General features: G+C 41.9%; 1 pseudogene; it reads left to right on the top strand.

The window, feature by feature from the left end:
• On the top strand, positions 1-26,100 carry LOC114639383 (annotated as a pseudogene).
• The last annotated feature ends 1,284 nt before the right edge of the window (positions 26,101-27,384 follow it).

The raw sequence follows: 27,384 nt of genomic DNA, 5'->3' as shown, positions 1-27,384 counted from the left end.
ATGGGAGTTTCACATTCGGTGATCACGGCGCTTCAGTCGCTCTTGCGACAGCATAAATTAAAAGTCTCTACAAAAACGTTAGAGGGGTTTGTGAAGGAGGTGGACCGCGTGGCGCCCTGGTATATATGCTCAGGGTCGCTGAGGCTTGCCTCCTGGGACAAATTGGAGGGCGATTTAATTAGGGAACAACAGAATGGAAAATTGAAGCCTGGAACTCGGCCGCTGTGGAGGCTAGTAAGATCGTGCTTACAGGATGAGAAATGCCGCCCAACTATCATGGCAGGTCAGGGAGTGCTAGAGGAGTTGAAAGACAGCATGTCAGAAACAGAGCGAGATAAACAGTTAGGAGCTCAGTAAGAAAAAGGAAAAGACATGCCTAAGAAAAAAGACCCTTCCAAAGACGTTCAGTCCGAGGAAGCGAAAGATAAGGGAAAGGACACCCTGGGAGAGAAACGCACAAAGGGAGAAGAGGCCTCAGAAAGGAAATCTCTTTATCCGGTAAAGGAACTGGAGACCTTGGGGCTTGGTAGCTCTAAGTTAGAGGAACTAAGTCCCTCCGAGGAAGAGGACTTAGATGAGGAAGCAGCCTGCTATGAGGAGGAAAGATACCATCTAGATAGGCGGCCGCCACCGCCGAATCGAAAACAAAAGGAGGCTGGGAATAGGAATCGCGCGGCTTCCCAGCCAGCGGTGATCTCCCAGGCAGCACTCCCAGCCGTAGTTCCCAGTGCTCCTGCACCCTACGTGGATGGGTGCTGTTCGGACTCCTTCCTTTCAAAGGAAGATAAAAGAAAGATGTTTCAAGCCTTTCCGGTGTTTGAGGCTGCAGAGGGAGGTTGCGTCCACGCACCGGTAGAATATACCTCTATTAAAGAACTTGCTGAATCAGTTCAGAAGTATGGGTTTGATGCCAATTTCACAGTCATGCAGCTCGAGAGACTTGCCGCTATGGCAATGACTCTGAATGATTGGCAAAATACAGTAAAAGCTGCCCTCCCTAACATGGGACAATATATGGAGTGGAAAGCCTTGTGGCATGATGCTTCTCAGACACAGGCAAAAGCCAACGCTAACGTGGAAGGCAATCAACGGCAATGGACATTTGACCTGCTAACAGGGCAAGGACAGTTTGTTAATGATCAGACAAACTACGATTGGGGAGCATACTGCCAGATCTCCGCTGCCGCTATTAAAGCATGGAAAGCCCTCTCAAAGAAGGGGGAGGCTGGGGGAAATTTAATGAAAATATTGCAAGACTCCCAAGAGCCATTCTCAGACTTTATGACTAGAATGACAGAAGCAGCAGGCAGAATTTTTGGAGACCCAGAGCGAGTTAAACCACTGATAGAACAACTGGTGTATGAAAATGCTTCCCCAGAATGCAAGGCAGTAATTACCCCTAGAAGAAGCAAAGGGTTGACAGATTGGATAAAGGTCTGCCGAGGACTTGGAGGCCCACTGACCAATGCTGGCCTTGCAGCAGCTATTTTGCAAAGCCAAAACCACTCAAGTCCTGGCGGCCGTAAAGTATGCTATAACTGTGGCAAACCGGGTCATTTGAAACGAGAGTGTCGTGCTTCCACACAAAAAAGAACCCCAGGGCTTTGTACAAAATGCAGGAAAGGTTATCACTGGGCTAATGAGTGTCGCTCAGTCAGAGATATTCAAGGAAAGCTTATTCAACATGATTCCCCACCATCGGGAAGAGATGAAAGTACTCCAAAAAACGGATATCAGGGCCCCAGGTCTCAGGGCCCCAAAAAATATGGGACACAAGCCTGCAGCCGGGGGACACCTCTAGCTGCAGAGCTACAAGAGGCTCCTCAGGATTGGACCTCCGTTCCACCTCCCAATTCTTACTAATGCCACATGTGGACGTGCAGCTTGTCTCAGTTGATTTCAAAGGTCACCTGCCTGAGGGAAGTGTTGGCCTTATTCTAGGTCACTCCTCTCTTACACTGAAAGGGCTCGTGGTTCACCCTGGAGTGATAGATCAAGATTATACAGGGGAACTTCAAGTTCTCTGTTCTTGTCCACAAAGCATATTTTCTATTTCCCCTGGGAATAGGATTGCTCGATTGGTTATTCTCCCAAGTTTGCATAATTGTTTATCATCAACTGGGGTGCCTAGAGGTGCCAATGGGCTTGGTTCTTCAGGAACTGACTTTGCTCATTTGGTAGTTGATCTTAAGTCTAGACCCACTTTACAATTAATGATAGAGGGGAAGAATATTGTAGGGATTTTAGACACAGGAGCTGATAAAAGTATTATTTCCTCCAAAAGTATTATTTCCTCCAACTGGTGGCCTAAGGCATGGCCTGTTACACAATCATCCCACTTCTTACAAGTGTTGGGATATGAGGCCAGCCCTGCAGTCAGTTCACGATCCTTGACTTGGCAGACACCAGAGGGTCAGACAGGAAACTTTATACCGTATGTGCTTCCTCTCCCCATTAACCTCTGGGGAAGAGACATTTTGCAAGACTTGGGACTGACATTGACTAATGAGTATTCACAACAAGCCATAGAAATTATGAAAAGGATGGGATATAAGGTAGGAAAAGGGCTTGGCAGAAAAGAACAAGGAAGATTAAACCAAATTTCACAAGAAAGTAATACAGGAAGACAAGGTCTGCGTTTTCCCTAGTTGCCATTGAGGGCTCTATGCCCATACCCTGGCTTACGGAGGAGGCCATGTGGGTTCCTCAATGGCCCTTATCCTCTGAAAAATTGGAGGCCGCTACTATATTAATTGAAGAGCAAGTTAAAAGTGGCCATTTAGAACCTTCTACTTCCCCTTGGAATACGCCTATTTTTGTCATAAAAAAGAAATCAGGAAAATGGAGACTTCTCCATGATTTAAGAGCCATTAATGCGCAGATGCGATTGTTTGGTTCGGTGTAAAGAGGTTTACCCTTGCTTTCTGCCTTACCCAGACAATGGAGGATAATAATTATAGATATTAAAGACTGCTTCTTCTCCATTCCCCTACACCCACAAGACAGACAGAGATTTGCATTTACATTACCTGCTATTAATCACCTTGAACCTGATAAGAGATATCATTGGAAAGTTTTGCCTCAAGGCATGGCCAATAGTCCTACTATGTGTCAACTGTATGTACAAATGGCCCTTGAACCCGTTAGGAAACAATTTCCTTCCCTGCTCTTGATTCTTTATATGGATGATATTCTTATGTGCCATAAAGAGTTGACCATTTTGCAGAACTCATACCCTTTATTAATTGCTACATTGGGACAATGGGGCCTGCATATTGCCACAGAAAAGGTTCAAATTTCGGAAATAGGCTCCTTTTTAGGGACAGTTATTTACCCTGAGAAAATAGTTCCTCAAAAATTAGAAATTTGCAGAGATCATTTACTTACCTTAAATGATTTTCAAAAATTATTAGGTGATATAAATTGGTTAAGACCATTTTTGAAAATTCCCTCTGCTGAATTGAAACCTTTGTTTGACATTTTGGAAGGAGATTCTCATATTTCCTCACCAAGGGCACTAACACCGGCTGCAAGCCATGCCCTGCAAATGGTAGAGGATGCCTTGCAAGAGGCCCAGCTAAAACGCATTGATGAGACCAAAACTTTTAATTTGTGTGTCTTTAAAACCAGACATTTACCAACTGCTGTGTTATGGCAGGACGGGCCCTTATTATGGATCCATCCTAATGCATCCCCTGCAAAGATTATTGAATGGTATCCAGATGCAGTTGCTCAGCTTGCCCTTCGGGGATTAAAAGCAGCTATTACCCATTTTGGAAGGGAGCCTAAGGTTCTGATAGTACCTTACACTGCACATCAGGTTAAAATATTAACTGCTACCTCAGATGTTTGGGTGGTGTTAGTCACTTCCTTTAATGGTCAAATAGATAATCATTATCCTAAACATCCTATTTTACAATTTGCCTTGAGTCAGGCTGTTGTTTTCCCACGTATTTTATCTCAAGAACCACTCCCAGATGAGGTAGTGGTATATACAGATGGGTCAAAAACAGGAGTAGGCGCTTATGTGGTTGATGATAGAGTTACATCTAAACAATATAATGAAGCTTCACCCCAAATTGTGGAATGCTTGGTGGTACTGGAAGTCTTAGAAACCTTTCCAGGCCCTTTAAATATTCTATCTGATTCCCTTTATGTGGTAAATGCAGTTAAAGTCTTGGAAGTTGCTGGCTTAATTAGGCCCTCTAGCAGGCTTGTAGAAGTTTTTCAAAAGATCCAATCTACCTTGGTCAATAGAAGATATCCTGTTTTTATTACACATATTAGGGCTCACTCAAGTCTACCAGGTCCAATGTCTCATGGAAATGACCTGGCGGATCGAGCCACAAAGTTGGTTGCTATCGCCCTATCCTCAAAATTGGATTTGGCCAAAGATTTTCATAAAAAATTTCATGTGACAGCAGAGACGTTACGTCGTCGATTTGATATAACTAGAAAAGAAGCTAGAGATATAGTTACTCAATGTCAGAATTGCTGTCAATTCTTACCCGTGCCTCATGTGGGAATTAATCCACGAGGAATTCGGCCATTGCAGATTTCGCAAATGGATGTTACCCATATTTCATCCTTTGGGAGACTTCAGTATTTACATGTTTCTATTGACACCTGTTCTGGAATCATTTTTGCCTCCCCCTTATCAGGAGAAAAGGCAGCACATGTTATCCAACATTGCCTTGAGGCATGGAGTGCCTGGGGGAAGCCTAAAATTCTCAAACCGGACAATGGACCAGCTTATACTTCTCAAAAGTTTGGACAATTTTGTCGCCAAATGGAGGTGACCTACCTGATGGGTCTCCCTTATAACCCTCAAGGACAAGGCATTATAGAACGGGCTCATCACACTCTTAAGTCTTATCTAATAAAACAGAAAGGGGGAGTCGAGGAGGCTCTGCCCTCAGTGCCACGAGTCACCGTTTCTATAGCACTTTTTACTCTTAATTTTTTAAATTTGGACAGTCAGGGCCACACGGCAGCTGATCGTCATTGTTTAGAGCCTGACAGGCCAAAAGAGATGGTCAAATGGAAGGATGTCTTGACCGGACAATGGAAAGGCCCGGATCCTATTTTAATAAGATCCAGGGGAGCTGTTTGTGTTTTTCCACAGGAAGAAGACAACCCATTTTGGCTACCAGAGCGACTGATGTGACGACTCGTGACATCAGAAGATGACACCCAGGTGGACCCTCCAAACTCTGATGACAGCCCTCGTGCTGATCCATGGGATACAGGTTCCTAGTATATCGGGGGAACAACGATGGGCCATATTATCTGCCTTTCCAAAACCCATACCGGTCAGACATAATACAGCTGTTTTTCCTAAGATTTTTACAACGAACAAAACTCTGGACTTACCTTATTTACCATATGACCCTACCCGGGCATCACTGGGAGAAGATCGTTCTTTACTTGAAAAGGGTTCTCTCTGCTTTCAGATTGATGAAGCAGGAGATTGTATAACCCTCTCAAAGAAAGCCTTGGGTTGGTTTTATAAGAAAAGGGGCTGGGTTTCACTCACAACTAATAAAGCTGATAATAATACTGAATTCTTACAGGTATTTTGGCAACCGGCCATTTGGATAAATGGAACCTTTTTACCACCCAACTTTACTAATGGGGAGCACCCCCGTCAACCTAAGGTCTCCCCCTTCTGTAGGCAGGAAGATGAGGGAGTTGGCTTGCCCTGGTCCGAATGCCAGTCTAGAATAACACGATGGGCAGATGCCAGTAAAACCTTTTCCTTATCACCCAGTAATCTGATGTGTCCTGGAGCCGATTCGGTGCTGAGAGAGGGCCCTTTTTTACAGAACCATGATATGAACCCTTTTCACAAATGGCTACTTTGTGGGATGAATGGTAGCTGTACTGACCTCAGTTCTCTAGTTTTTCTCCAGGGCGGAGTGGCAGGAAGGACAATTTTCACGGGGGTCATTAATGGAACTATGCTAAAGCGGGAGAATGAATCGCCTCTATTGGAGAATGCCACTCAGTCCATTACTGGGGTCAATAAAACCTTGATCAACCAGACAGATTTCTCACCTACTCCGGTTTGTGTTTACCCCCCCTTTCCTGTTTGTTCTTTCAAACTCCTCCCTTAAAAGCTGCACCAATGATATCTGCTATGTGTCTCAATGCTGGGACTCTAGAAGCTTTACTCGGGCCATGGTGGCTAGAATCCCTCGCTGGGCCCCTGTCCCGGTGGAAACTCCATCTACTTTGTCATTATTTAGACAAAGAAGAGATTTTGGGATAACTGCAGCTATTGTAACAGCAATTGCTGTCAGTGCGGCTGCCGCTACAGCAGCTGGAATTGCTATGATTAGGACAGTACAAGCTGCTACGTCCCTCAACCAGTTGACATCACAAGTAGCAGAGGCTATTAGTCTTCATAATTCTGCCGGCGCTCAATTGAAAGGTGGACTGATGATCCTCAATCAACGCCTTGGTTTGGTGGAAGAAAGACTAGATACCCTTTTCCTAATGGCTCAATTAGGATGTGAGAGAAAAGTGGGGTCGGTCTGCATAACCAGTGTACAATATAATTATACGTGTGCAGCTAATCTGTCCAAGAAATTGTCTCAATATCTTGCAGGAAATTGGTCAGAAAACTTCGATGAGACACTCGAAAAATTGAGAGCAGCTGTGGTGGCCATCAACTCGATGTGCGTGGATCTGTCCCTGACTGAAGAACTCTCCTCCTGGATCTCTTCAGCTTTCTCTTACTTTAAAGAGTGGGTGGGAGTAGGCCTGTTTGGTGCAGCCCTATGTTGCAGATTAGTTTTCATGCTATGGTTGGTCTACAAACTCAGAGCTCAACAAAAACGTGACAAGGTCGTTATTGCCCAAACACTTGCGGCCCTAGAACAAGGTTCATCTCCTGAAATTTGGTTATCCATGTTAAGGAAATAGCCAGCAGACAGATCCCTCAGCCGTTGTACCCCAAGGGATTTGCCCATTGCACTGGGTTGGTGAGAGGTCTTGGCCTGGCTGGTCCTTGTCTATGTAGCTGTGGTACCTGAATATTGAGGTAAACAGCCCTTGCACCCCTGGGAGATGGCTCCATTGCACAGAGATGGGTGTTTGCATCTCTTTCTGTTTCCCCTAGCCCTTGCACCCAGAGGACTTGCTTCCATTGCACCTGGTAGGGTAGGGGAGACTGTATTAAACTATCAGTCCTTGATCTCTTATTCCCCCAAGATGGAATTTGCTTGATCGGGCTTGAGTTTGAGTCATGATTGGTACCACACTAGATAGGCCAAGGACAGCTCCATCTTAATAAAACAAAAAGGGGGAGATGCAGAGAGCCGTGGTGAGCGGTGACAGCATTCGCCATTACATGATGGCATTGGCATCCAGTGCTCTCCCAAGCTTACAGATGAACTGTGCATTGTGCAAGTGGTAAATGCGCGCCAAATCACGGCCCATCCCGGGGCATAACATACGTTCCTGAGCAAGCAGCCAACCAGAAATGAACACACCGCTCCAGGGGTATATAAGCAGTGCCTTTTCGGGGCCTGGGGTCTTCCTCTTCACATCACAATAAACACTTGCTGCAGAAGGATCCTGGTGTCTGCATGTGTTCTTGCTGGTGAGACGATTGCGCGGGTCACATATGACCACGAATGGTATAGCTGGATCTTAAGATAGATTGAGTCCTATTTTTCTCAAGAACCACCTTACTAATTTCAACAGTGACTAACTGTTGCGGGAGGTATTAGAAAAGACAAACGGCAAACTTCCCAAATCTGCCTCTTCTCTCAACCCTAGCAGTTCCACATTCCAGTAACCAAATAGAACCGCCAAGTTCCTGCACTAAGCCCAGGACCATTGGACCATTTGGCCCCAGTTGAGTGTCTCATCTCAGCAGGCTCTGTGACTGGCTCAGAGCTCCCCTCTCGGCCCACCACCCTCATGCAATGACTGTCCACCCTGAGGTAAGCCGCCACAACACCCATTACCCAGTAAAATCAAAACTCTTAAAGCTTATAGTTAACCAGTCAGATTTATATATCAATAGAATCTCAATACACAGGATGGGACACAATTTAGACAAGTTATCCCAATTATTCTAACCTTAATATCAGAACTACTTGTGGCTAGTTAAAGCCAGCCTCCATCTTGGCCTCCTTTCCTCTCTCCCCCATCCATCTCTCTTTTCTCCAGCTCTTAGCACCGCCTCCCTTTTCCCTGTCCAATCACAGGACTCTTGCTGCACTAATATTTAAATAGATTGGACAGGGAAATTCTTGCCACAGTTCACCCTTTCTGTTAGAATAAAAAAAAAATTCCTGCCATAACTACCAGTTTGCACTCCCATCAACAATAGTGAACTGTTCCCCTTATTGTACATATTATGAAGTTACATTAATAACTTATGCTAATTTCTGACAGGTGTAAAAGGGAATCTCAAAGTAGTTTTGATTTGAATTTTCCTGATGGCTAAGGAGGTTGAACATTTCTTTAAGTGTTTCTCAGCTGTTTGTGTGTCCTTCAGTGAGAATTCTCAGTTTCAAACTGCCCCAATTTTAATTGGGTTATTTAGGTTTATATATCTAGTTTCTTGAGTTCTTTGTATATTTTGAATATTAACCCTCTATTGGATGTGAAACTGGTAAAAATCTTTTCCTGTTGCTGCCACTTTGTCCAATTGACACTGTCCTCTGCCTTATGGAAGCATTCCAGTTTCATAAAGTCTCATTTATTAATTATTTTTAATGCCTGTGGTATTGGTGTTCTGTTCAGAAAGTCTTCTCCTTTGCCAAAACCATTCAAGGCTATAATCCACTTTCTCTACTGTCAGGTGTGGTGATTTTGTGCATTTATATGAATCTATTTGGATTCTTCTGCATGACCAAACTAGCACCAATTTGACTAGCACCAATTGTTGAAGATATTGTCTTATTTCCAAGTTGTGTTTCTTGCTTCTTTCACAAAAATCAGATGTTCTTATGTGTGTGGATTTATGTCTAAGACTGCAATTCTATTCCATAAATTAATGTGCCTGTTTTTAATTCCAATACCATACAGTTTTCTTACAATCACTCTGTTATACAACTTGGAAATCAGGACTGACTGGACCCCTAGTAGTTTTTTATTGCACAGGATTATTTTAGCTCTCCTGTTTTGTTTTGTTTTGTTTTATATTTCCATATGAAGTTGAGAATTGTCCTTCAAGGTCTATAAAGAGTTATATTGGAATTTTGATGGGGATAGCATTAAATCTCTAGATTTCCTTAGGTAAGATGCCATTTTTAATATGTGAATCCTACCAATCAATGAGCATGGGAGATCTTTCCATCTTCAATTTCTTTCTTCAAATACTTGACGTTTGTATCATATGATTCTTTCAATTGCTTGGCTGTGAGTGTGTATACAAATTCTTTCAATTGCTTGCCTGCCAGTGTGTATACAAGTGTTTGCTAGTTTTTATAGATTCCTTGTCCAGGTGGGTAGAAGTGTTCTGCACCAGGACTGAAACTTCTCAAATAGTACTGTAAAAAGTTCCTCCAAGAGCTGGGCTTCTGATTTGCTCTCCAACCCACCAATGGGGTACAACTATGGCCTGGATTTCATAGCCAAAATCTCAATACCAACCTTTAGGCATAGATGAAAAACTTCACTGTGCATGTGGACCTCAGAGTTCTTGACAGGTAGATAAAAATAAATAGGACATTAAAAGAAACTCTAACAAAATGTTCATTAGAGTCCAGCAAAGGGTGGACAGACCTCCATCATTTGCTTTGCTTTGGGACCACTGTACCCCATTATAAAGAGAGATTTACTAGCTACAGGATTATGTTTGGACAATCTCCCACACTGCTTCCTAAGCTCAGAGATCAGTAGCCGGTGGAACTCCCTAACCGTTCGATTCTCAAATCACTAGAGTCCCCCAATTTTCCTAAAGGCTATTCTGTTGTACTGTCTGCAAAACCTAGCTGACCTTCCAGTCCACCAGGAGTTTACCCTTATTACAACCTGGTGATACTGTGTGAGCCAAGTAGGTAGCCAAAGCAGCACTGGAACCAACATCACCAGGGCCCTACAAGGTAATTCTCCCCATTCCTACAGTGGTGAAGGCAGCTTTTGTAATATCATGGATGTACCTATCACACCAGGTCAGAAAAGCAAAAGCCATACTGCTGGCTGCCAAATGGACTATCTCCAGACTATGATTCCATTGTCCTACAGGCTCTTCCACTTCCTGCCACCACTCCACCATTTCCTGAGTCCTATATCTGGTATGAGTACAGGGTCGTTTCCCTGCTCCAGCGCTTAGGAACTGAGGAAAACAGATACTAGCAATAGAATTAGCTAATATGACTACAGACCAACAACCCATACTCATCTTGACCTTCATTCAATCATACCTCCTTTAAAGATCTTTAGTTGTACTGGGAAATAGGAAAGTTGCTGTAATTTATCTTTCGAGATTAAAAAAAATGTAAGTTTTACAATTCTGTTCATGATGTTTGGCTAGGCTTCCTAATTGTTAAGAGCAAGAGAATTTCCATTGCAAAAATTGGAGTTGCAAAACAGAGCCTTTCTAAAAGCATATGAATGAGTATAAAGAAAGAAATCTCCTCCCCAAGAAATGCAAAATAGGAAAGTGGAACACAATGTCCATCACATTAAAAACTTGGAAATTACTTTAAGTATGAGTCTGCCTCAGTTAGGAAAAGAAGGGGAGGGAGGAGGAGAGAATGCACTTTATGAGGGTGGGGCCGGGATGGGGGGGACAGTGATCTGGATGTAAAGTGAATAAACAAATAAATAAACAAGGAATAGATAGATAGATAGATAGATAGATAGATAGATAGATAGATAGATAGAAAAAAGTGTCTGGCCTTGGAAAATCCCTGGGAATAGAACTCTATGATACAAGAAGGGACCCTGGGGTTAGAGTTAATTAGGATTACTGGTCATGATTAGACAACTGGTCCCCATACACACAGGGGTAGGAATTAAGGCAGACTTTCAGATCATTGACTGACAAGACTCATTGTGACTGAGAGGAGCCTACATTAAAATCACAGGACTCAACCTAGGCACTCTCACATACTCTAATGCCTACTGTTCTGCCATAGAGGTGTCTTTATTTAGATAACAACAATATTACTGTGCCCATGAGGATACAAGGTGAACATGTATTAAGGGATAGATTAAATGTCCCTCTTTTGATGCTTTCTAAACTTAGAAGACAAGTTGATCATGACATAGAGATGTCAAAATATTCTTTTTGTAAGTTAAAATGACAGATTTCCTTTAAAAATGTTACCACAAAAGGGGATTATGTGTGGCTTTGGAATAAACCCATTGCTTCTATACTAATTGGGCATGAATAATAATAATAATAAAAATAAATCTTACAATGGTTGAGAAAATCCACACAAAGAGATAGAGACAAAGAAATCAATCAAATAATGGATATCAGACTCTGTTTTCTTGCTTTTCCCTAGGTATCCACTCTGCTATCAGCACTGGATGAACCTTTTATTCTCATTCTGATTGAACCAATTGCAGGGCCCTGCATCTTAAAACATATGGCCAATTATGCATCAGTTCAGCCAAATTAATGACCCTTAGGACAACCTACACATCTAGAGAGCAAGATGGGTCCATGACTTGACTCATACATTAAGACCAATGGGACATGTAACAGGGCCTCAGACCTCAGCAGGTCCCAGACATTAGCAGAACTGGCAAACTGATGGGTATGCCATTCAGAACTTAAAACTCAGCATGAGGACAACATCACCAGTCAAAACAAAACAATAGTCTAATTCATTAAAATCCATAATTTTTGGAAATCCTCTAAATGTCTTCACCTAGCTTTTGACTTCTATTATTCCCCTTCTGGCTTAGTTTCCTTGTTAATTAAAGTATACCAACCCAGGGTATGGATCACTGTACTTAAAATCTTACCCTGAGAAAGTCTGGGGTCCATAGTGTTGTCCAGACCACCCAGTATAGTTGGAGGGTAGCAAATATAAACTTCCTATTGGCTTAAACCCATGTCCAAGCAGTATTCTCTGGTTACTAGCCCATAATAATAACAGCTGAAAGGCAGGATTGCATGTTCTTCTAGAGGTGTAGCAAGTGAGGGAAACAGCATGTCTTCCAACCATATGAGACTCAGTGCCCAGTTCTTAGGCTCTGTGCAGCGAGGTGGTGGGGGCCTTTTTAATGCAGGTGTTCTAGGCTCAATGCTGATGTATTCATGGTTCACATATCTTAAATGTCATAACAGTCACTGTCCCATAAATTCATGGAAATAAAAACATAAGTAGTCATTATCAGTTATCAAGTTATAGCATCACACAATATTCATTCAAGCAGTCTTGACTCCCAAGCTGTGTTTTGAACCACCTTTCTATGCTGCCTGTGTGTTTACCCAGTGAATAACTCTGAAAACAGTGACCTCGTTGACAGATTAATTTCTAGTAGCTTCTTAGGTTACATGCTGAAATCCAGCCCTTCCTGACCAAACCATGAATGGAGAGGATGCTGTCTGGGATGTGGTGGGGTTCTGACTCCCAAGATCATATACCATGAGTTTGGCATCAATGTGCTGATATTGAGAGGGGTGAGTTTCAAGATGTGCAGCCATTATGGAAGGATGATAAGGTTTGAAAGAGAGACCAAAACTTTCCTTGAGTGCTGGAGTCCAGTTCCAGTAGGATTCTGGGATGCAGGATGGAGGTGTGCCTTCCGGGAAAATAAAGAGAATGACCATCAGCTGCTGCTCAAGCAAGTGTCCCTGAGTAGCTGGGGCCATCCAAAGCATTCAAGCATGAGCAGTTTCAATTGATATTTCTTTAATCGTTTTCCAAGAATCATCAACATTTGCCCACTTTAGTTTCTGTTTCTCTCCTCCATTCCCTTGTCATCATTAACTGACCTTTACTCCATATCTAAAGATTAATGTTTACTTTGTATCAAAGCATTAATCTTATATTACAAGCCAAATGATTATATCTAGGGAAGCATATCCTGTTTGAGCTATGTCCAGGCTGGTTGCAAACATGGAGTTACATAAGTGAAAGATACGCAAGCTCTATTGTTAGTTTTTAGCAGTGTGATACTTTTATATTTTGAAGTAAGCAGAGGGTTTGATACCATATCTTATATAATGTTATTGGGGAATAAGTATAATTTTATGGCCTAAATATCACTTTCATGTAGGCGGCTGTTGTGGTCCTATTCTTTATAAATTCTCAGAATGATTTATACCTAACTCTTAACTGTTAGGACCAACTTTCTATTCTTCCTGGCAGTTTCTACTTGTACTTTGGCCTCCAGGGCAAATGGGAGATTCAGATGCCTTTACCAATTTTTGGCACTGGAGAAATGTCTGAACTTTAATACCCTTTATCTTTTCCTGAGTAAGCAGGAGAAAGTCACTAAGATCAATAACTGAATTTTGCTTACTTAATTATTTCAGAGAAGAGAGGATTATGTTTCAGGAATCTAGCAGCTGTTTTAGGAGATGGCATTAAAAATTATAGGAACTAAAGATGAGTGCAGAGGCAGCTGGGGAGAGCTACGAGAGCCGCTTTCAGTGTTACAAGAAAACGCTCAGGTTACTCATCAATGAAAACTCATCTGAGGAGGCTTTTGTTTCCAGTAAACTCAGCCACAATCATGAGTGATAATGCGAAATTAAGTTTATCGTACAGTTAAAGTCAGGTGAGCCCGAAGTGCTCAAACTCTTTCAGAGAGGAGCAGCATCATTTCCACAGGTCCTTACCAAGTGGACTGGGATCTCCAAGGGCCTTGCCACAGGGAGCTTCATTCTCAGAATACTCATGCTCCATTCCCAGAGGTTACAGAATGGCTTCTGCCACTTGAGGCTGTGTTTTCTGGCTCTTGTGGGAAGTATCCTTTGTTAACATGATTTCTAAAGAAAGTTGGATTCCTCTCTCCTTGGCATACCACACAACTTCTCTCTATACCAATGTGAACCATCTTCACATGACATAACCCGCATATTTTCAGCAGATACTGAACTTCTATGTGTGGATTTTCTAGCTTTCGGTACTTGCAGCTAAATGTGCTCTTTTCTGTACACAGAATCCAGCAACATGTCTCAGTTTCTGAAGCAAGTTCCAAAGGTGATACAAAAATGATAAGGTATTTCTCTCTATGCTCTTTCTTAATTTCTCCCTAAAGAAGAGCTAAGGGAGAGGGTAGAGAGAGTTCGTGGGTTCATACTGATCCCTCATACTCTGGGATTGCTTCATCGCAGTGTGGGAGTCAGTGTCTCTAACAGAACAGTCTTTTCCTTTCCCTCATTGTCATAATCTTCAATATAGGGACTACTTTAATTTCATTAGAAATTAAGAGTATGGTATACCGGACAAACCAGCAGGTGAAACATCCATACACATAAAATAATTAAAAAGTAAATTAAAAATAAAATTATATAACACATCTAATGCATGTGTAATGTCTTTTTCATGCTTTATAAAATGATTTGATTGAAAATCTTCTATCTTTCATTGACATTTTTCTCACACTGTCTTTAGAGTCATTTGACTTGCTTTTTTCAAAGTATTATGTTTCATATTTTTTTATTTCTTTTTTTCCCTGAATCTCATATACCTTAGGTTGGCCTTGAATTTACTATATAACCAAGCATGACTTTGAATTTCTATGTCTCCTACTTCCATCTCCCAAATCCAGGGATTAGAAGTATACATTGTCACAGCTGGTTTTTATCATCCTTACTTCTCTGATGAGGTTTGGTCTTTTGCTTGTATGTAATGCTAAGTGCAGGCCCCCAGGTCTGCACATACACATAGACCCAAGTGACTCTGTGACCTTGCCCCCAAGTAATTTATGATGGGTAAATAAAGATGCCAGCAGCCAAAACCTGGGCAGATGAGACATCGGTGGAGTTTAGGGTTCGACGACTTGGGAGTCAAAGGGAAACCACATGGGAGAGAGAAAAAGGTGAAGCAAGAGAGAGAAGCTGCCCTGGGTTAAGTGAGTTCATGAAAATGTGACCCCTAAGGCTGGTCAGTTGGAGCTAAGAGCATCCCAGATGAAACATAGTAAGTAATAATTCTGAGTTACAGATAGGAAATAGATTTTAGTAGCATAGAGGGTAGACAACTGCCCAGCTCTTGTGCTATGTAAGATATATTGTAAATAATAAAAGTTGTGTCTCTGTTATCTTGGAACTGAATGATCAAAGATGGGGTAGAAACTCCAGATTGGGATTAAAATTTTCTCCAACACTAGTCCTATTTTTGATGGGTGATTAGCCACGTTAAAGTATTTATTATTTTTATTGTATTTACTAAGTTGAGAATGCATGGGTCATCCCCTGTCCTGCTGCAGATCTTAGTGAGCTCCTATAAAGTAGTGAAATACGTTGACAATTCCCTGTGTGTGTTCATTCCCAGGTTATGAACGAGGTTACTATTAAATGGAAATTACCAGAAAAATATGAAATAGAGACTGTCTGTGAGGAAGAAAGTGATAGATACCATCAAATGACCCCTGATGTGTGATTTCCTTCGATGCACAAGTCTCAGATGCTCCATGACGTCCAGTACCAAGTAATATATTCACAGCTCTTGATCCAGACAAAGCCATGTCACAAAACTACTCATCCACTGGAACTGACCTGCCCAAACTGAGAAATGTATTCTGGAAGAGGCCACTGAAACATGTTCTTGGCAGCAGGTCAGTCAGAGTAGCTGCACTCTTCCATCTTTTAGCTCATGGCTTCTTAAGAACCTTGTCCCTTCCTTCTCTTGTTTCTGGAGTCACTAGGTCTGCCAGGAGACTGTAGAGTAGAATGTTTAGAAGCAAAAAATGTACCAAAAGGCATCTGTGGGAATGACATGCAGGAGGATGTGAGCTCAAAGTCTTCCTTGGCTCCAAAGCAAGTCTGAAGCCACCCTAGGCTGCAAAAAGCCCTGATCCCACACCACCAATATAGATGAGTAGGGCACCTGAGTAAGCCTTAAAAGGTAAAGCAATACAGGATAACTTGAATAGAGTAACTTGGTGCTATGGTATGTGGAATCTGTTGAGGAAATATGAAGTCACTCCAAGTGGAATTTAACTGAAGACTTCCCAGTAGTCACAGTATGAAGAACATCATTCAGCCAGGCAGGAAAGATACCCTTTCGTAAAGTAGCCTGTGAAACATAGCCCGGACATGTGTATGTGTCTGTATGCAGGTTCCTGCAGAAGACAGAACAGGGCTTCAAATCCCCTGGAGCCAGAGATGCAAACAGTTGTGAGTGGCCCTGCATGGTTGATGAGATATAAATTCTGGTTCTTTGTAAGAGCAGACAGCCCTATCCAGAGCCACTGAGCCATCCCTCGAGCCGCTGATGTATTATTAATAGTTCATCAAGCCAAGGTATCCAGGATGTCAGGATAGCTGCTAAATCTAAGATTTAGACAAACAGTATTGTGGACAGGGTTAGGGGTTCAAGTTGGGTTTCTGGGTGACTCTGTTTCACAACACAACATGATAGAAAACTTTCTGTGCATGTTTGTCTGTCCATTAACTCTCCCTGAATTTGAAGTCTACATAATCTCCAAATAAAGGCTAAAAGAACCACACACCCCGAGGCTTTCCTCTACCTCTTTTTGTAAGGAAAGGTTTTGAAGTGTCAATTCAGGACAACCTGGACCTGTTGTCTTTAAGAACCTAAACTGAAAGTGAAAGCAGACAGTCTCAGCTTCTGGGAAACAGCCTGGATGTCAGGAAACTCTCTACAGAGGTTTTTGGCATCGAACCGGAAGAATATGAGTTTCATGAGAGCTTGGACAGAAAGACAGAAAGATTACTGGGACACAGGAGGGCAAAAGCCAACATCCAAGAGTAAAGCTTCACCCCAGCTGAGAAACTAGAACTACAGCCTACTTACTCTGTGCCATAAAGGCTGACAGAGTTGTGTGTGCAGTTGTTTCATGTGGCCCAGGCTTAAGGATGAAAGTACATGAGCCTGGACAGGGCCTTAATCTTTTCTCAGACATGGCCTAAGTTTACTGTGAAGATTTCTTTCCTTCCTACCACCTTGTGTACTGGATGTTCACTTTCTTAACTGTAAACCTGTGAGGGGTCCTAAGGGAAGCATGCTTTAAAGGCACTAACTTCAAACCTCAATAAAACTTATATGTGGTTAATGCCTGATGTACAACATCAGTATTCAATCTCTATAGGGTTTCTTATATTTTTCTTCTATATGTGTTATTGTGTGGACTTTGTAGAAAAGTAAATATAGCCTGAAAGTGTTACACGTGTGTGTTTTTTTTCAAGATTTTATTTTATTTGCTCATGAGTATATGTCTGTACCAGGTGCCTACAGAAAACAGGTTTCAGATCCCCTGGAGCCTGAGTTGCAAACAGTTGTGAGTTGCTCTTCATAGTTGCTGAGACACAAACTCTGGTCCTTTGTTAAGAGCCTGATCCACCTGCTTTCTTAGTTTGGAAACCATCAGAAGAGGCACAGTTAGGCACACCATTTGTACATGCCTTCTAACTATCCTCAGGGGCTCCTTAGTTATTGCTGTTACCCAGATGAATTAACATCTAAGGGAGAATAACAGGCATCAGAATAAAGACAAGTGCTTAGGTCAAGTTCTCTAATATTAATTTTGGCTGCCCTCAGTTGCAATGAGTTTTGTCTGTCAATGGGCTGACTGACAGTCTGCGTACTTCCTACCTGTGTATAGTATGATGGCCAGGTGTCTAGGCATAACCAGCAACACTGGCTGACTTCTGGCTGTGAATGATAATCTCTGTGGCATAACGTTTCATTCCTCTAGTTTTCCCAAGGCCAGATTCTTTCTTACAGAATTTCCAGAATTTTAATTCTGTGGCCACTCAGTTATATTTCCTATTGTCCATTTCATGATAGAGAAATTTTCCTATGTATTCATCCATGTGTTTTTATAAAGCCTCTGTCTGAGAAAAGTTTTATTTTAACAGGAAGGGTGATGTGTAGGAGGAGCTAAGGTGGGAGGAGTAAAGAGAGGAAGAGGAAGGAGAGGAGGAGGAGGAGGAGGAGGAGGAGGAGGAGGAGGAGGAGGAGAAGGAGAAAAGGAGCCAGGAGATGAGAGAAATAGAGGGGGGAGGGGAACATAGAGGCAGAATTTCGTGTGTCTCTGCCAGTCAAAGACAGTTGGTATATCTAGGTTGGGTATTGGGTTATACTTCTAAATGTATGGGCATCTTGCTATTGAGCATTACCAAACTTATAAAGCCTTTGATTAACATTTAAAAAAAGAAACACCTAATTCTCAGAAATAATAAATCCTATTCCCAATACTCTGGGTTGGATGGCAGAATGTGATGACAAAACCTTATTGTTAATGACACCAAGACTGTTGGCTAAAGCACATGGAGAAATCAAGTTGAGACAGACTGGAATCCCCTCCTTTATAGATTTGAAAATGGTGTGATGTAAAGTGTTGTCTGTGGCAGCACAATTGTCATCAACATATTTTCTTGATTATGACTCCTGCATGCCATATTACTACATGACGTGGCTATTATATGTTTAAATGACTACTGGAAGATAAAGTTGATTTCACAAAAAATAAATATTTTTTTATAAAAGAAAGCCTCTGTCTTAAAACCTCAAATATTGCAAAGGAAACTCCCTTGCACTTAACAACTAGCAGGCCCAGCCACACAGCATGCACTGAATGACAGACTCTGAATTTTTATCCCAAAAGATCAATTCCCATATTTTTCCCTTTTCAGTAAGTACAACCAGACATTTAAAGTGGCCAAAAGTGGTCACAAGTCAGATACAATGTAGGTTGCTGGTCTGAAGACACATTAGCTATCTAGTATGATCCCTGTCTCTGTCATACCAAGTAAAAGACTCAGGAAAGGGTAGAACTGAAAAAAAAAACTGGAATAGCTTGGGGCCTGATGAAGCATTCAATGTTGTGGTCCATAATCTGGAAATAGTCCACTTGTCAATCATCATCCCTGGATTCTGCTCTCTTGATCTGGATGTGGTGGATCCACAGTGCAGCTCCAGCTACCTGTACTGTTGTAGAATTAGAGAAATACCAGTGGGGCCCTTTCAAGTCTGCTCCACTGCCCATGTGGACCCCTGCTTGAGCAGACAGTATCACCAGGTTACAATAAGGAGAGACTGAGGTGGGCTCTAAAGTCAGCTGGATGTCTTCCATAGTCCAAGGAATAGCCTTCATGGAAACGTGGAGGGTCTACAGCTATTTGAGAATGGAATGGTTAGAGAGTTCCACCAACTGCTGGTCTCTGAGCCTGGGAAGCAGTGGGGGAGATCTCCCAAACATAATATCATAAGGGGTAAATCTCTCTACATAATGGGGTGCAAAGCACACAAAACAAAACAAATGAAGGAAGTCTATCCACCTTTTGCTGCACTCAAAAGAACACTCTGTTAGAGTATCTTTTAATATCCTGTTATTTTTAATACCTTCAAAGAACTCTGAAGTCTACATGCACAATGAAGTGTTCAATCTATGCCTAAAACTTTACTTATTGACTGTGAGGTTTTGGTTATGAAAGCCAGGCCACTGTCAGACTCCTATAGTAGGTGGAGTCCAAATCAAGGGACCAGATCCTAGAGGGACTTTTTAAGCTGTTATTAGAGCAGTTTCAGTCCTGGTACATTAAGCTTCTACCCACCTCGAAAAGGAATCTGTAATATCTAGTAGACATGGCAGGCCAGAGCTTGGTAAAGTCAGTATTTCCAGTTACAGTAGCATTGGCCTCTTTTTGAGATTCCTTCCTAGGAAAGGGCTCTGTGTTTTGAACTTACCTGAGCACAAACCAGGCATCTGACTGAGACATCCTGAGTCAGGCTGTTCAGTATCCGTATAACATACCTTGGTCTGAGCAACTCAGAAAGTTTTGTGGACCCCAGATAAATAGCCTGGCAAAGGTCAGTTAGAGTGCTGTTTCTGGGGGAAACAGTCACTCCCTCTGCATCAAACTGAGGGCTTGAGATGTTCATTTTTCTACATCCTCTATTTCTTCCTGGTTGTTCCACAGGATCTCTCTGAGGCAATGCTAGGTCAATGTATATCCTCAATATATCAATAGGCCCCACTGGTCTGAGGGCCTTTTGTCAGGCAGGCAGGTCAGCAGCCTGGTTACCTCTTGCCTCAGGGGAGTTTCTTTCTGATGTTCTTAGCAGTGAAGGCTAGCAATTTGTAGGGGAAGCCAAAAATCTTCTGGGGAGACAAGGTGACCTCTGTTTAATGTCCCTTTCCCCAGTGGTGAGAAGCCCTGTCTCTCTACCACTCCAGTCTCTCATGGTCATGCATGATCAGGAGAGCATAAGCAGTGTCCTGTGTCTGCTAGTGCACTTTCCTTTTCTCAATCTGAGAGGGTGGATCAGATCCTTCAGTTCTGCCTCTGGGCTAAGATACCTGGCTTGGGCCCAAATAGTTTTGGTTACAGTGCCTGCTGCAGCTCTTACAAACCTGGGCTCATCTTTCAACTTTGTACAGTCATACTTGAGCACCAGCAAGCTGGCATCAAGTAAGGAGATAGCAGGATTGAGTGTGGTGTGTTTCTTAAACTGGACTTGAGTGTGGTCATGGAGTAGGATCTGGGACAGAGTCACACAGGTATTAGCCATCCAGCATTCTGGTGTTCCCTGGAGAAGGGCTTCACCTCAGTTCTGGAGTGTTGTGAGTATTTGGACCTGGTTAACAGTGAATGAGGGGTTTTTGGGTTTTTTGTTGTTATTGTATTTTGTGTTCTTGCTTTCTTTTCTTCAATTCTTTTTCCTTTGGTTCATTAGAATCACAGTAGTTCCACAGTTCTTAGACAGGTGAAACATCTTGTGGGTATATGATCCAATCATTTGAATATGTATATCACAGAGCATGTCTATGGGCCACAATTTGTGCTAAAGCCCCTTTTATTATGTGTTTTCTATCAGGAACAAAAAGATGAAAGTGGTTTGAGACATCTGGAATTGCTAGGGCTGGAGCTGAAGTCAGAAATCCTCTTAAAGCCTGAAATATCTTTTTTTTTGTCTCAGGCCAGACTAGGGGCTTAGTAAGCCTCCATCCCTGAACAGCAAACACTGCTATCTTGAGGCAGCTTATGCCTAGCTGCACCAAGGGACCTATCTCTTAGTCTTTGGAATTGGTTTTTGAAAGATGGCTGCAATCCTACTCTAAGTCTGGCTCCTTTTGCCTCCTCTCAGCTGGTAACCAAGATAGGTAGCCTCTGATACATACAATTCTTGGTGGATATCTTGTAGCCCAAGGACTGGAACTCTTGTAGTAGTCTCTTTGTGAGCATTTTATAATCTAATTTTCTGGAAAACCTCAGATGGGAGGTTCAGAGGGCAATATTTGGAGTTTCATCAAATAGGGTCAGAGAGGTTTTTTTTTTTTTTAATCCTTTGGGCAATCTGGTTCTTGTAAGTTGACAGTTGTAACCCCTCTCTGGATCTGTCCACTTAAAAGCAAAGATGAGCTGACTCACCTGCGCCAGTGGGAGGGAATAGAATATGTCTCTATCTTCCGTGTTCAAGACAGTGTACACAGATGGTTCTCTGGAGGAATCAGACTCATGAAATCAGAGCTTGGCAGGAATGCCTGATCCAGGCTAACTGGCAGGGCACCATGGTGCCTTTGTCTCCCAGCTAGGCAATATGGACTGCATTTCCCTTTTGTGTTTCTGGGGTCATTGGGTATTCTTATAATCTTCCTGCCTATATACTTATAATCTTCTTATAATCTTCCTGCCTATATACTTATAATCTTCCTGCCTAAGTTTTGAGCATTCCAGAATTTCGAATGTTTACATGATTGAATTTAAAACATACTCAGCTCACATGTCCTGGCTGAAAATCCTGTTTTTCACTCCATCTAGGTACTGGACAAAAAGAAAAAGATTTAAATCTGCCTCGAGCTTGTATCTGTAAATTCTTCCCAACTAAGAAATGCTTTGTCTTTGAGCGCCCAGCACCCGGGAAGTAGCTTAACCAGCTGGAATCGCTTCAGGATCAAGACCTGGACTTTGACTTCTTGGAACAAGTGGAAGAGTTCTGTTCCTATGTGTTTAGTTCTTCCAAGGTTAAAACGATTTCAGGAGGCCTCAGGATCAATGGACCACGTGAGTCCTTTCCCAGTCTGTCTGCTCACTGCATAAGCCATAGTATTGTGAGATAGCAGTGACCTTCTTCAAATTTGAAGAAACTTTAATCTATCACCACTGCCCTGCTAAACTGCAGATGTAACCATCATTTCTAATCAATTTATCTATCAGATTGTCTTGTTGGAAAAAGAGAAAAGAAAGCAAAAGAAACTTAAGAAAACTTTTAACTCACCTGGGTACACTGGACTTGAGTGGACCAATAAGATAGTCACTAAACAAATATAGCTCTTAATTTTTAAAATAAATTCAATGAGATGTACATGGAGCTGGTCATTGTCAAGTTAGCATACATAAAACATTCTCTTGGTAATGGTATTTCTTCTAATCAACCTGATAGAGAGTTTGTGACCATGTATTGTTCCCAAATGGGAATGAAATGCTTACTATGGACAGTATTAGTGACACAGACAGCCAGGATGGAGGTGTGGAGTCTGTTCTCATGGTGATTATGATAAATGGATGAAAACACTCCATAGACACATGCCTGTGTAATCTCCATCCAGCATTCTTAGCCTTTGGGGTTGCACACACCTCATGAGAGGATCTTGCTAAGAGGAAAGTCTAATTCCATCACAGAGACAGAGACAGAGAGAGAGAGAGAGAGAGAGAGAGAGAGAGAGAGAGAAGAAGAAGAAGAAGAAGAAGAAGGAGGAGGAGGAGGAGGAGGAGGGAGGGAGGGAGGGAGGGAGGGGGAGGGAGGGAGGAAGGGAGAGAGAGAGAGAGAGAGAGAGAGAGAGAGAGAGAGAGAATATGAGAGGCTGGAATGCTTCCATTTGTCATTCTTCCAAATGATGCTAAGGACACTGATGCTTTAAGATACCAATGACTGACATACCTAGAATTTCACTGAATAGACTTGTCTTCATCCATCTGCAGCAAACATTGTTACCTGTTTCCTGGTTGTAGGACTAAAGAGTTTGGTGACAACCTATGTGGAAGCCATCAGCAGTGGGTCTATGCCCTGCATGGAGAGTGCTGCCCTGGCATTGGCCCAGAGAGAGAATTCAGCTGCAGTGCAAAAGGCCATCACCCACTATGACCAGCAGATGGGCCAGAGTGTGAAGCTCCCCACAGAGACACTCCAGGAGCTGCTGGACCTGCACAAGATCTGTGAGAAAGAAGCCATCAAGATCTTCATGGAACATTCCTTCAAAGATGTTAATCAAGTGTTCCTAGCAGAATTGGAAGTAATTTTTTCTCAAGTTTCCTAAATGTAAATTTAGAAAAGCAAATGAAACCCCTGCTTGTGATTAGGCAACTGCAAACAGATTTTGATGTAGTAACAAATACCTATTAATAATCATGATAAATACAAAAATGAATTACAATAGACTCAAAGCTTTGAAACATTTCTGCTGTCATGAATAAGATAATAATACCCACTTCAATGAATTGATGACAGTGAAGTAATTAGTGTGTCTGAACACACTGCATGCCCACTGTCAGCAGACTGATTCAATATTCAAGCCAATAACAAATTAACATTGAGCCATGTTTATTCCTTGAGTTATCTATAGCCCAGTCTGAAAATGTAGTTTACGTCTAAAGGTGTAAATCTCTGCTCTGAACTTCACTGTCAAGGAGCAAGAATTACATCAATAAAAACCTGGCATTAGAAACAGAAATATAGTAAGAGTCAGTGCTCATATGCCTTTCTTTGTGTTGTATTTGGTTTCATTTTGTGTTTTGTGTTTGTTTTTCTTTTAAGGAATGTTCTGAAATTTTCTAAACTCTGGCTTTCTTTTCTTATTTTTTTCTTTACGTTTTTTTTAACTAAAGAGGAAATTAGAGAGAAAGCAAGGGGAAATTTGTAAGAAGAATCAAGAAGCATCCTCAGACCGATGCTCAGCTCTACTTCAGGATATTTTTGGTCCACTAGAGGAAGATGTGAAGCAGGGTGTTTATTACAAACCAAGTGGTTACTGTCTTTTTAACCAAAAGATACAGCAATTGAAGAAAAAGTACTATGAAGAACCTGGGAAGGGGGTGCAGGTAACCAAGGTTATGAATGTCCTGGGAGGTTGCTTTCCATCAGACTGAAGCATCCCCAAGCATCAATGGGGTAATCTAGGAATGTGCTCTTTGTGTATGACATATGTGAAGGTCATCATACTGGATATGTCCTGCTCACCCATCAGAGACAGTAAACAATTAAGTTGAGACTGATCACATTAACCACCAGTGTGACCATCACCCTCTGTTTCAGCTACACTCTTTATGTTGCAAAGGACTCAATGACAACCCCTTAAACAAAACTTGTAATTCATCAGTTTGGACTTCACAGAATTTTTAAATCATATCATTCCATGTCTCTCTGTCTATTGTCTTTTCCAGCCCCACTCTTTCTTCCTCTCTCATTCACTCTGATCTATTTGTTCTCCATGAGGGAATATGTCTTCAGCAAACTTACACATCTATGACCACAGTACTAGTAACTCCAAAGTTAGAACCCTCAGTCTAAAATGACAGTCTTTGTTTTCTATCAGAGGCCTCCAATAACAGACATTCCTTCCTGAAGTCCAGCCTAGACTGTGTGCTTGCTTCTAGGATTGATATCATTAGATGAAAGGTCAGCAGGGAGGAAGGTACAAAAGTTTGTAGTCATTCTTTCTGTTAACTTTATGTTCCCTGTGCTCAAAGGCTGAAGAAGCTCTCAAAAACTATTTGCAGTCAAGAGAGGATATAATAGATGCAATTCTACAGACAGACCAAAGTATGACAGAAAAGGAAAAGGAGATTGAAGGTGAGACACAAATTAAGGGACTATGTGCCTTCAAAAGCCATGAAAAGTTTAAATAACCTGTAATCCTGGGTCCCTAAACTAGAGATAAAAGAATAAACCTGCATCTAAATGGCTGGCATCAGGCCTAGGTATCACTATGAATTCAGCAGTAACAACGAAGTCTTTTTCGTTTGTTTTGTTTTTTTGTTTTTTGTTTTTTCAAGACAGGGTTTCTCTGTGTAGCCCTGGCTGTCCTGGAACTCACTCTGTAGAACAGGCTGGCCTCAAACTCAGAAATCCGCCTGCCTCTGTCTCCCAAGTACTGGGATTAAAGGTATATGCCACCACTGCCAAGCTAACAATGAAGTCTAGAGGAAGAAGAGGACAGCATTTACACCTTCTTTCTTGCTTTCCTTCACAGTGGAGCGTGTGAAAGCTGAAGCTGCAGAGAGAGCCTGGAAACTGCTCGAGGAAACTCAAAGGAAGAATGAGCAGCTGATGGAGCAGAAGGAGCAGAGACACCAGGAGCACATGAGACAGCTGACTCAGAAGAAGGAGGAGGAACTGGCACAGCTGAAGGAGGAGTACCAGAGGGCCCTTGAGCACAAAATTCGTGTACTATAATTGTAGCACCTTCTATATTCTCTTCATTAAAAAAGAAAATTAAGCGTGAGTGCGTGTGTGTGTGTGTGTGTGTCCTCTGTCTGTATCTGTGACTGTGTCTGTGTCCGTGCCCGTGTCCATGTCCATGTTCGTGTCTGTGTCCGTGTCCGTGTCTGTGTGTATTTGCTTGTATGCATGCAGTATTTCTAGAGACCCAATGAGGGAGTCAGATGCCCTGGTGCTAGAGTTATAGGTGTTTGTGAGCCACAGACCTAGATGCTTGGAACTGAATTAGACAGTTGCTTTCTTTCACCAATGGAACGGTTTCTTAGTTAAAGGGACCCCTAAACGCTAAAATTTAATCATAAATAAAAGCAGGTCAAATTTATAATAAAAATTAAGGTTTGAAGAAATGTTAAGAAATGAAATAATCAAAATTAACTAGTATGGAAACTGCATAGGACACAGGGATCAACTCACTACAACGGCTTATTTTTCTCTTTCTGTCACTTTTTAGGAAGAGAAGAAAATCCGAAAGGAGTGTGAAAGGGTTCAAGAAGAAAATAAGGTTCTCCAGAAGGAAGCCAGGCACAAATGCATCATAAGCTAAAGGCCTGACAAACAGCGCTGTTCTGCCACCCAAAGCAGAGCTGAACAGCATGTAGAATTGGGAACAAGCAGCACCCTACTTGATAATAATTGGTTCTGGCATCAGAAAACTAAAAGTCAGGAAAGACAAGCAGTGTGATTGCTGAAATCATGTTTATCTTCCTTAAGACTGTGTACAGAGGACATCACTGAATCACTACCATGGTAGAGGGATCAAGAGACTGCTCAGAAGAAATTCACTTTTCCAAATAATTGTCTCCAGGGAACAAGTGGACCCTGAACACATTCATTTTTAATTTTTTTTAAATTTTTTTTCCCTGAACACATTCTTAAATCTTGGTGCATGATTAGAAAACAAGTTATCCAGGGGTGTGATGGGTCTGAAAGACAGGACTAGCCAGCTTCATTTCCTACAATGTAAAGTTGTAGGATTCAATGCACTGTGAATCAAGACACCTGCATGGACACCTAGGGTCCCAATATATTATCCACAAGATGGGAGAAACCATTAGCATGACAAGAAGCTTAATCACAAATGGATGGGCTGAAGATGGAATTGTTTCCGTTCACATATGTTAAAACTGAAATGAGGCCTTTCCAAATTGAACAGTTGGCACTGGCTTACATAGTAGCGAAATGCTCGAGCACAATGTAGAGCAGTAACTTGAAAGACAGATTTTAAAGGATGATGGGTAATCTGTTAGATACCAAAAGTACTTTAGTGATTTATTTGTAACCATAAACTCACACTAGCCTTTCCCTATTTCCCATCTGTGTTTGAAATCCTTTTGATTTTTCCCTCAGCAGAATAAAGTCTCTTGTTCCCAAGTTTTGACCAACTCTTAGTACTTTTGAGTATATATAAACGGTATTCCAACTGCCAAAGGGGCAAGTCAAGTGGTTAACGTCTTTTAAAAGGAGTGAGGACTTTTAGGGGTTAAGGTTCAGTGGACAAAATGCTTTGCAATCTTCAGGACCTAAATTCAGATCCTTGCATCCATGAAACTAAGCACAGACTGTATGATACACCTGTAACCAAGGCCTGAAGGTGGAGTAAGATAGACAGCAGGATTCATGGGGCTTACTACTCAGCCAGCCTAGGCAACAGATAAGCTCTGGTTTCTATGAAGATGCTCTCTCAAAAATAATGTAGAGAGCAATTGAGAACAGAGTCGAGGTGTCTCCTGGAAGCTGATACGACCACAGTTAATCATATGAAGCAAGTTAAATAGGTCTCAGAAGGACAAGTATGTGTTTTCATGAATATGTAACTTCTAGCTGCATA

The sequence above is a fragment of the Grammomys surdaster genome, unplaced genomic scaffold, assembly GCF_004785775.1.
Source record: "Grammomys surdaster isolate TR1022 unplaced genomic scaffold, NIH_TR_1.0 125702, whole genome shotgun sequence".
NCBI classification, from domain to species: Eukaryota; Metazoa; Chordata; class Mammalia; order Rodentia; family Muridae; genus Grammomys; species Grammomys surdaster.
The sequence above is the reverse complement of the archived record's forward strand: the minus strand, read 5'-3'. Positions and strand labels throughout refer to the sequence as shown.